The 9018-nt window shown below is 30.2% G+C and overlaps 1 non-coding gene across 1 annotated transcript; it reads right to left on the bottom strand.

Moving 5' to 3' along the window:
- Positions 1–448: 448 nt before the first annotated feature.
- Trnav-aac (transfer RNA valine (anticodon AAC)) lies at positions 449–521 on the bottom strand. The gene has a single exon. It is a non-coding gene; the product is annotated as a tRNA-Val (tRNA).
- Positions 522–9018: the final 8497 nt, after the last annotated feature.

The raw sequence follows: 9018 nt of genomic DNA, 5'->3' as shown, positions 1-9018 counted from the left end.
TTTTTTAATTATTGTTATTATTCCAAGGCATTTTGATTATCACTGAATGAAAAGACAACGTAATTTCACGCAATTACGTCTTTGAAAAAAAAAATTGGACAGTTGTATGTGGCATGTTCACGCGTTGGAAAACCTTGTGATTTATTAGTGTATACGCACCAGAAGGAAAAAAATAATATTGAGTATCCATATGCACTTCAATGAATTTAATCAAAAACTTGAATTGTCTTACTTTTCTCGATAAAACAAATAAAAATACATTATGATCCAAAATAAATTGAATTTTGTTTTAACGATATTACTTAGTATAGTTTAATATTATAAAATAAAACATATTATTTATAATTATTATATTATTATTAGAGTTGGCTTTTTTAATGGGTAACAAAGTGCACAGGATCAACTATTTTCTTTGTAAAAAAACTCGGAAAAAAACGCAAAAAATTAATGTTTCCGCCCAGGATCGAACTGGGGACCTTCTGCGTGTTAGGCAGATGTGATAACCGCTACACCACGGAAACAGTTGAAGTAACTGTTAAAAACATTATCAAATAAGTCTACTTCTGATTTTATTATCCTAATTTTATTACCTAATCAGGGTTGAGCGAGTAGAGTAGACCCACGCTCAAAGCCTCACACGCCAGACGATGAAGATATTATGTAATTTGCGTCGAAAAAAAAACAATAAAAATCTTCTCAATCTTGTGCTTACAATTGTAATTTGTTTCACTTTAAAATATGTAAATTAATAATAATTTTTTTAAAAACTTATTCACAATGTAATTTATTATATTGTAATTTATTCATCAATCAAGTCGAGTTGTATTAATATTTTAATAGATATTAGATACATTTCAAGAAAAATTTTAAGATATCTACTTAGATATATATAAAGTATAATAAAAAATGCAAGCAATTTGTACCTAATTGTAATTTTAAGACTTTAAGTGTGGGTATAATGTAGATACGGCTATACATTGTGTACGGTTTACCTACCTATAAATGAGTAGGTGCCTATTATTTCAGTAAATAATAAAATAGGAGGTACCTATGCAAAAATCAAGAATATTATTATTCATTGGCCAATTATTATTGTACTTTATTCACATTGTACCTACCTATGTGCTATAGCCTATAACTGCAGTAAGATAGGTAAATACTAAATTTATCAGGTAAATTCAAATAATTTAAATTATTTAAGTGTGGCACAAATTACCCGATTACGTATGCCATTTCGATTTTCGTTTTCTGTCGTGGCGCAGATTAGGACGGCACCAAAATTAATATTTAGATGTGGCGCCGACTACATAGGTATGCACTCAAATAGGTAGGTACCAACTGGTGGCTCAAATTGCAAGTACTAAAATTGCCGAAAATACCATATCCCCAAATAAGCCCTAGGTACATGTTTAGGTATTAATTTTTTTTTAATTGAATTTTCTTGGTTTTTTTGTGTCAAATTCCAACATTTGATATTGTTAATTAATAATTATAGGTATTAAAATTCAAAATTATAAATATCACAATATAACCATAACATGTTATAAAAAACTAGTGAACACATAGTCCGATACGATTAGAGGTACCTACCTCGTCATTAACGTAGTCATTATCACAATAAATTAATTGTTGAACTAATATTGCTTATTTATTCGACAAAATACGAATGTACAACGTTTAACTAGTATTTAATACTATAAGGGTCTAAGGATAATACAGTTAAATACTATACATGCCTGTACTATAAACAATATATTCACTAACAAAATAAGTACAACAAGATATAACAGAAACCACCCCAAGTCACCGTTCCTCGGAGACCCCCTACTACCATTGCAGTATATTGGTATCGCGATGTAAATTTAATTAAATAATCAATTCCATACAGTAATTAAACACACGATATTATTATTAAATATCATCAAATTGACACTGTCGTATAAGATCGGTTAAGTAAGTTAAGATAAATAAGATGGATCTAACTTGATTATATTATAATGTGACATATGTTATGTGTTATATAAAAAATAGTATAACATATGTACACACAATCCAATATACATCATATTATGATCCTTAATGACTTAACATAAATTCCGAAATAATAATCATAAATTTAAATATTTATTTAATAAAATTGTGTTTAAGTATACCTTTAATTTAATTTAAAATACGACTCCTGTTCAAAAGCTACAGGACCGTGTACGGAAAACAAGAATAGGTTGGCATATCTAAGGTTAACACGGAAAACGGAAAAACACAGTGGGCACATTGTGTTAAATGTATAGGTTAATGATGGTAATTGCTAGACATAAATATTTTAATATCCATATAAACATAATATTATACAAGGAATAAAATAAGCGTTTATATTATATATGTCGTTAATCATTAAATTAAGACGATTTTTAAAATAAAAACGCTATAAAAACTATAAAAATCGCATTACGCCGTTACAACTATTACAACTATAATATTGATACCTTATGGCTTATAGTCACATAGGTAATATTTATTTATTTAATATGTTTACAGGCATGTATGATGTACCGAATTCAACTAACACAATTAATCCACATGTTTAGATTTTGTAGTTACAGATAACATATTATTCAAAATAATCGTATACCTATTAAATGTCAAAAGTAGAATATAGAAAGGAGGATCTGCATTGGCGCCTAACCCTAACGAATTCATTGCGCATGTAGTTGGTGATGGAACGAAGAATACAAAAGGGAGTAGGTAGTAGAAGAACGCCGAGGAACATAATACCTATAATAATAAAAATAGTTATATAATAATAATATATATATGGCTTGGCGCGGCGTGGTGGCTACAATCAATCACACAACGTGGTTCAGAGTACGTAACGTCCGCTGTCACTAGTTCCTGGATGGGTGACCACCCGGGTCCGTAGTGCCAAAAACCTTGTCATACATGCACGTGTCGCTAACCAACCGTATCAACCCTATACCAATCGTACAGGCTAATGACCTTAGCCATCGAAACCTTAATCTAATAGAAAAAAACTTGTATATATATTATTATGTACATAGACGATCAAAAAATATGCTGATATTTTATTTACACGTATATAATATATTATATTCGATGGGTACAGCCGTATAGGTATTATTATACGTGCACGTAACGTCGTGGTTGAAAATAATATATAATATAAATAATAATTCATATTGTGTTTGATTTCCAACACCCCCGCCACCCAGTCCGAGACAATCTGTTGCGGGAGACCGCGGTTTTTCCTCTCTTCTTGTTCCACCGCCGTGGAATAAAATATGAGATGGTATCTGGGGAAATATACTGCTCACGTATATACGCGCGTACACGCGCCTATCCATATCGTATGATAGTATGAATGCACAATGCCCCCTTTCCCACCCAACCCATCCGATCATTCCGCGACCGTTTCGACGGGCAACTTTATATATATATATATACTACACGTGTATATATATATATATGTATAAAATACGTTGTAGACATTACAAGTTTATATCGGCCATTTTGCCAGAACTTATTTGTAGTTTGGGAATTGCGGTCATCAATTTCATCCCAGCGGACGTTTCGAACTGATCTTTTATCGACGGCGCAGAGGCGACGGCGCGTCCAACGCGCCACAACTGCACACGTATAATATATAAGTGTAAAGTGAGGATGTATGTATGCATGTATATATAGGCTTTGTCCCTTTATTCCCCGCCTCTCCACTAAAGGCGGCAGGCGATTTAACCTTTTTTAACCTCCGCAAGTCTCTCACATGTAGGTATATATATATATATATATGCCATGTTCTTATTACGCGTTTCCTTCGCCGACAGTCCATATAGGTAGTAGGTACCTACATTATACAGACTTTGCCACGGTTAAAATAAAAGTAATTATTGTATTTTAATATTCTACTATACGCTGATAGACGAAGAAATGTAAACACTCGAATGACACTCAAGACAAATTTAGTTATATCATCTCGTCATCGGTAACTGGCACAGATCTCGGTCTCGCCGACACCTGCAGCTCCTATGAATATAATTACATATGCATATAAATGCGAATTTAAAAGGTCTATGGATTGAAACCCCTTCCAATTTTCCAAAAAGTGACCATGACCGATTAAGTGATAATAATATTACGCTTAGATTAATGTTATATATTTATTCTTCGAGAAGATAATCGGTATATGGGGTAGATATTAGGTAGGTCTAATATTTAAATTTCAAAGACTACCAAATCACTTATGCAGTGGTGGTCAAATGATTTTGATGGCTGGTTTTTAACATGCACCATTTAATTATTAAAAATATAATTTATGGCTATCAGATCTTAAACATTGAATTAAGGTCATGGGTGGATCTATCCTTCTCATCCCCCCTCCCACCATATGACTACCGCTGCACTTATGGTTTTATGACAATATTCTTTGGCTCCTAAATCTACAATTAGTAACCAACAAATAGGAGAAAAGTGAATTATATTTAATTTGTTATAGAAACTATTGAATGATAAAGTATATAATATTATACACTAATTATAGGTATACCCGACTCACATTTATTTGAATACTTCATTAAATTTTAAAATGTCAAAACAAAAATATCCGGAAGAATGAACCAATTTATATATCCTTTTATAGCTTTAAATACAACTATTTACAAATAAATAATAAAACTAAATAAATTAAAAAAACTAAAAAAAAACAAATTAGGAGTGTTACGGCATCACATTATTGTCTATTAGTGCTATCACTAATGGGCAACTTCTTTCGTCAAAGTATTCAATAATTTCAGAGCATACTCTTATTGTATACCTGCCGGTGCAGATTATATACTGATATAGATTTTTTTTTAAAAATAAAACATTTACAAATTTGATTTCAAGTATTCAACCCAAATACATTATTTATTTTTATAATAATAAAACGAAAATATAAGAAAACAAAAGATAAAACATTATTCAGTAACGGGGTCGAAACCATTTCTACATATTATTAAAATTATTTATAACATTTTAGTTTTGTATTTTCATGTGACGATTTACAATTACTAGAGTTTGTATTTCGGTTTAAAAACAATTTATAAAAATGGTCGATACAAAAAGTCAATTTTTTTAGATATTTCTAAAAAAACATATTGCTTTCTCATTACCTCATTACAATATTATATACCGTTGAACATTTAAATCCACATCAAAACTTTTTTTGTTCAAGCAATCCGTGGCATCTAAGGCCATTATGGACGTTACGTTAAATGTTACATTAATTTTGGATTAAGAGAAGGTTACATAGTTTCATAATTGATATTATTTATAAAAAAAATATAATTATAAATAAAGTGTATAATAATATAATATACTATATGTTTACATTATTATAGTTGATTGATGAAGTTTGTTCTTGGTAATATGATAATATGAATTCAAGTAGTTTAAGGATATTGCTTGGTTCCGTGCTTAGCGCTTCTGAAAGGTGGTTGGAAATTCCCAACTATCATTTCTCTATATAGCAACTTTTATTTTACATATTATTGCTTATGTTCATTCAAATAATATAATTATATTCTTATAAATTTTAATATTGGTACTTAATAAGTAGAACTGCAAAAAAACAATGTCATAATTTTATTTCTAAAATGTATAAGTCAGTTTATTATTGAAAAATATAATTAATTTAATTTTGTAGTGTGTACATAAGATTTAGACTTTAGAGTCATGTTAATGTATGTAATAAATTAAAATAAGAATTTATTAAATGAAATACATTTTTTGGATTATACGTTTACCTACGCAGTATTGTAAATTTTAGTTTACTGAATGACCTTTAAACAACATATATATAGTTAAAAATATAGATAATTATTATATAATATTATAGTAGGTATACTTATGTTTTTAATTTTATAATTCAATACAAACTGTAATGACTTTTTTTAGAAATTCAATTATTGTCTTGGAATTATAGTGTATATTAAAAATGTATTAATTTTTCGCTCGACAATTGTTCTGTGTCATGACATATATTTTTAAAATTCCCCCGATTTTTTTTTATTTAAAATTAAAAACAAGTAGGTACCTATTTAACCGGTTTATTTTTAATCGAACCGTTCAATTGTGTATTTGTCATCGATCTATATGGGTAATATACTAATATTTTATATTATTATATTAATATATAGACTATCTACTAATTACTATAGGTACAATGTAGCTGGTACATTGGTAATAACTAATAAGTATAGGTACTAATTGTATAATTTCTAATAATTCAAATGTTAAAAGTCAGACTATATAAGGTACTCAATAGGTTATAGATACCTCAATTCCTCAGTAGGTATATACTATATATATCACTATACGGATATATATTTTATGAATATTATTATATTTTTATACATAATAAATTATATTATAAATGGTTTTTCTTAATACAATAGTTTCCTCACGGTTAATATTATAATAAAATCATACTTAAATACTCTCTAGGAAAAAAGAAAATGTTATTAAAACATTGACCATTGTGGCTTAATTTAAATTACATTAAAATAGTAATAAATAATAATATATATATAGGTATCACATAATATATTATTATATTATTATATTCATTATAATATGTAGATCATAGGCTATTATTATTAATAGGTTTATCAATGTGTAGGTTATCTATGTAATAACTTTATAAGTTCTTAACCATCACTTTAGATGTATATTTGTTTTATATAATAATATATTTCATTAAAACCCCAATACTCTTTATTTTTACAAAAATAACATAAATCGTATTTTCCTCGTGATTAAAATATGATTTATGTTTTACAAGTAATTTATTCCTTGGATGGCTTACAATGTAAGCTGATTCTAAATGCAAAGTAATAATCCACATATTTATTTTTTGAGCAGTACGTGTTCAACAGTTATACCACACAACATTTTAATACTATGAGAATTACGTTCAACCGGATATTAAATTTCTTCATACTTTATTAGACGATTCTATAATTAATATTTATATATTATATAAACATTAATGAACCTGGGGCAACATTTACATATAGGTACAGATTATATATATTGCATACCAATGTTGGAGACTTGTAATATTTTTTTCCATATTCGGAGCTCTAAAAGATTTTAAATTCCATGTATATACAATCTAAACATTTTTTTCTTTAAAAAAAAATTATTTATTTATACGTTTTGCCATTTCAGTTGAATATATGTGCGGGATCCCTCGTCATTCCCTCCGGATAAATTTTAAAACTCGCAGTCATATTTTATTTACGAGTATGTCGCCAAACGCCCAAACATATACAGTGGTAATCATTATATAATATTATCATGTTCATTCTGTATATGTAATATAGAAGAATAGAAAATTTTTTTAATATAGTTATATACTTATATGTACGTAGTTAAGGATCTTGTAAATTATAAAAGAAATAATGTTTGGTAGAAATGCTATGGTAAAATATTAACCTTGTGTATAAGCAGTAAATAATTAAAAATTGATACAAGTTGATGATTTGTAAAATATGTACCTACTGCATTTGATATGCTGAAATTACAAATAAAAAATGTTTGTAATTATAGAACACGTGGTATATATTATATGATACATATATAACATACCTTTAATTAGAAAGCCACTTTATTTGCATTTTGCAGGTATATATGTATAATATTATTGTGTATATAGGTTATAGGTAATCAAAACATGTTTCACGTGGAAAATAGACTAACACATAATAATATATAATTTATATCTATAGATTCAGTGTACGAATTTACACAGCATAATATTATAATTGAAATTTAACGACATTTTTTTACAGTGAATATAATATATTATTATATTAAATATATATATATATAGGCTTAATAGATAATGGGCGGCGGTGGCGGCGGCAATAGTGGCGGCCCGTGACGCCCTGCAGGCGGCTAAAACTTTCCTGCGCAGTCATTACCGGACTTATACAGCCATAAGGGTGGGTCGGAGAGGGCCCGGGGGAGCGGGTTGTAGAAGCAGCTCCGGAGGAGGATTACCACTTCATTTAAAGCCGCCATTTCGTAAACGGCTCACTCCGATTGGCCGGTTCGGTTTAATCGATGACACCCGGACGAGCTTTTAGTGTGGCGACGGTGGCGGTGGAGTTGGTTAACGACGTAGTCGTCAGCGGCGGCGTTCTGGGTAAACGCCGCCACGCCGCCGGGTGAAAGCGAGACGGGTTATATATACGGTGGCGGCTGCGACGATGGTGGTGGCGGTGCCGTTTTATTAATGAACTTGGCACAGTATGCTGTTTGTTTCCATTTTAGTTTAAAAGCTTTCCTCTTGTTGTAGTTCCTTTTTTCCATTTCTTCCTTCCTCTCGTTCCCGGCCCATCATCACTTCGACAAAGCGAATCCAATTAAACAACGAAAATACCCCGGACCAGTTTTTATTGTTCTCCGCCCTCTCTTTCTCTTTCTATCTGCGCATTTATATATAGAGCTCCGCTTTTTGTTTTTCACCCTCGAAATTACTTCACTAACGTCTTGCTTGACTTACCCTACCATTCCGCTGATTCCCGCGCACAAACTCGTCCTCTGGGGCAGTTTGTGCGGAGACAAATACTAAACGCAAAACACCCTCCCCAATCCCCGACCGCATCCATAAACAGACACCGCACCAGCGCATAATACGTTTCGGGTGTATATATATATATATATTATATTATAATGGCAAATCGAGCCGTAGATGAAATTGCGCCCAAACTTTGTATAAATACGGACTTTAGAGGTCATTGTGACTCCACTGACGCTTTAATGGAGACTATATAATATACGCTGCGATAATGGTGAAACTCCACTCCGTGCGTTAATAAATCCATTTACAAAATTATTATTTAACCTAGTATGTATTATACGTATAAATATTAAAATATGCGTGTTTCTGCGCAAGCGTCTTAAAATAATTTTTTGATAATTTAACTGTAGGAGAACATATAATATAGATAACCTATAATA

The sequence above is a fragment of the Metopolophium dirhodum genome, chromosome 6 (genome assembly GCF_019925205.1).
Source record: "Metopolophium dirhodum isolate CAU chromosome 6, ASM1992520v1, whole genome shotgun sequence".
Lineage (NCBI taxonomy): Eukaryota > Metazoa > Arthropoda > Insecta > Hemiptera > Aphididae > Metopolophium > Metopolophium dirhodum.
This window is presented reverse-complemented; position numbering and strand designations above follow the sequence as displayed.